Consider the following 239-nt stretch of genomic DNA (forward strand, 5'->3'; position numbering starts at 1 on the left):
AAAAAAAAAAAAAAAAAAAAAAGGTTCATCACTGTCACCCAAGGAGCTTAAAAGCCCAACGAGGGAGAGGGTTTTTTTTTTTAAATAAATAAATCAAAGCTGGTCAATGAACAGGATTTGCAGCCTGTGAATTCGTCTCTGTTTTCAGCCCAGGAGGCGGAGTTGAGACACATTCAGTGCATCCTACAAAAAAAAAAAAAATGACAAGAGATCCTTTCTTATTTCATTTCCATGCACGG

Source organism: Calidris pugnax, unplaced genomic scaffold, assembly GCF_001431845.1.
Source record: "Calidris pugnax isolate Ruff unplaced genomic scaffold, ASM143184v1 scaffold219, whole genome shotgun sequence".
NCBI lineage: Eukaryota > Metazoa > Chordata > Aves > Charadriiformes > Scolopacidae > Calidris > Calidris pugnax.